Here is a 2,447-nt window from a genome sequence, read left to right on the forward strand (position 1 = left end):
AGACAGAAAAATCACTTTAAGACATAAGTGTACACACCTCAAAGACCTGCACAATGTAACAAGGTATCTAAAGTAGGCATTGCATCTCATTAGGCGGTCAAAGGCAAGAAAGGTTGGTGTTTAGTGCTCTAAACAGATAGAAGCCACAATTGCTGTTGAGGGTGGTATGCACATTAAAAAGAGCTCATGGCTTTGTTAGGATTTGATTGCACAAGATGATCGTTTTTCTCTCGTTTGGTTAAGTTGACTTTTATTACTATGCAAATGCAGCTACGCAAACAAATTATTCCACTTCTTCCCATAAATTAATATAATTAGCTCAATTTTGTCTAATAAGCAAGTTTCTAATTGGCATTACCTGCTTACAAAACAGTTAAAAATACATTTAGATTTCATTTAGACATAAATTTGCTGCAGTTTTCTTGGCAATTAATACTGTGTGTCCGGTTCTCCTGGCAGAGGCCAAATGTAGCCAAACATACTTATTATGTAATCTTGGTCAGTTCTCTGCTAAATGTAATCAATCACATTTCCACATTGTTTAACCACAGCCCTATCCTCCACAGACATATTAATCACTGTATGGGCCTCAGAAAACAACTAAAGTCCTTCTTGTTGGAAGGACACAATAAACACACAGATTTTCTGCCCCGGGGTTTCCTTCATGTGCACCTCCTGTTGGTTACAAACCACAGACCAGTTCACAGAGACAGGGGATTACTCGACATTGGAAAGTCTACTCTCACCAGCAGGTTGGCCACTCCCAGGCTCCAAACACGACTCAGTATTTGCATTAGTGATCCACCAGAGTGTGCTGAGGCTCAGGGTCAACAAAAGATGACGTCTGACATTTTCATCACAGAGTTTTTTGATGATATTTTTCATTTTACCCCAAATATGACATAATGTATGATCTGGTGAAAGAAGATTAAAAGAGCAAGACATAAAAGTCCTGCAGTTAAAAATAGAAGTACAGAAGTATCAGCAACAAAATCTACTTAAAGTATAAAAACAAAAGAACTTGTTACAGAGTTGTGTTATATTATTATATTTTTTATAGTATTAGATTATTACCACTGATGCATTAACATGCAAATAGCTTGTTAATGTTATAGCTGGTCAGTATATATCATATACTTGAACAAGTCATGATTTTATTAGAAGATATACGCATGGGCATAAATCCCAGGTGGGACAAGGGGGACACGACCCCCTAATACATCACTGTAAAAATGTATAATCCTGACCAATCTTCATTTCCATTACATCACAGGTCATTCTTTATGTTAGATAGCAGGTAGCTGACATTTGCTAGCTAGCCACAGGTCTGCAAGCTATTTGAATTCGAGTCAGTGAGATAATCTGGAAGTTTTTCTTAGCTGGCAGGGTGACAGAGTTATAGCGCTAGTTTTGGGGTCCCCCCGCTTGAGAATTGCTCTTGAGAAAATTTCCAGTAATTGGACCCCCCTAAGTTGACATGTGTACAGCACTTGAGTGAAAGTACTTTCAACCCCTGGATATAAACTTAATGAAAACTCCCCATGAAAAAGATTTAACTCAATCCTTTACTGAATGGAAATTATTTGTCCCAAAAATAATTAAAACTTACTTTTTTTAAAGATCATAATGAGTAGGAAGTATTACAATAAGCATAATAATAAATTAGCTTTCTTTGTCATTCAAAATTGGGAAAATCTATCTTATATCCTCGTCTGTACCACTGTAGTTAGCAACACAGCCTTCTTTTCTAAATAAAGCAGTGGTGTACAGTACAGGGTTTGACACTCCATCAAGCCTTTGGGAGCAGTTAAGCCTACAAGCACTGAGGCTGTCCTTAGTTGATGCAGAGCAGGCTGCCACTGAGTACAAACATGATAGGACTTGTTAGAGTGGATCAAACTGAGATCTGCCTGCTCTACAGATAGCAGATTCAGCTCTGCATTTCTAATGACTTCCAGCTGTTCGTGCAGGAAAAAAGCAAAGCAGTAGCTCTTCACACCTTGTTCGCTGCTGACTTGTAGAACATAATCTGCTGTCCGTTTGGGTGATGAAGTGGAACTCAGAAAGTAGTAGTTTAATGCATTGCTGAAGCCTCAGGTCCTGTCGAAGGTACCATGAACAGTACAGTAAATGTGTCCCTAAGGCTTGTTGGCTGGTTCGTTGGCTTGTCGTGCATCCAGAAAACTCCATGTTCTCTGGTTATGCCCCTAGCAACCCACACACGATCCAAACCCTCAACACTTGGACAGGGACTGTGCTCATTACTATTATTTTCCTTTTAGACTGTCAGAGATGGGCTGTCTGCTTCACTATTTCATGCTCTCCTTATCTGCTTCTCTTTCCACCCATGGTAATTGAGGGTGGCTGAAGGCCAGTAAAAGTCCGGAGTGAGGGGGGGAGGTGGAGAGGAGGAAGAAGGACAGAAACAGAGGAGACAGAGAGACTTG

General features: G+C 39.8%; 1 long non-coding RNA gene across 11 annotated transcripts in view; it reads right to left on the reverse strand.

Moving 5' to 3' along the window:
• Positions 1 to 2,447, reverse strand: part of LOC311270261 — a 91,812-nt gene that overhangs the window by 38,837 nt on the left and 50,528 nt on the right. The gene's annotated exons all lie outside the window — the stretch shown is intronic.

The sequence above is a fragment of the Pagrus pagrus genome (assembly GCF_965226575.1).
Source record: "Pagrus pagrus genome assembly, chromosome: 15".
Taxonomy (NCBI): Eukaryota; Metazoa; Chordata; class Actinopteri; order Spariformes; family Sparidae; genus Pagrus; species Pagrus pagrus.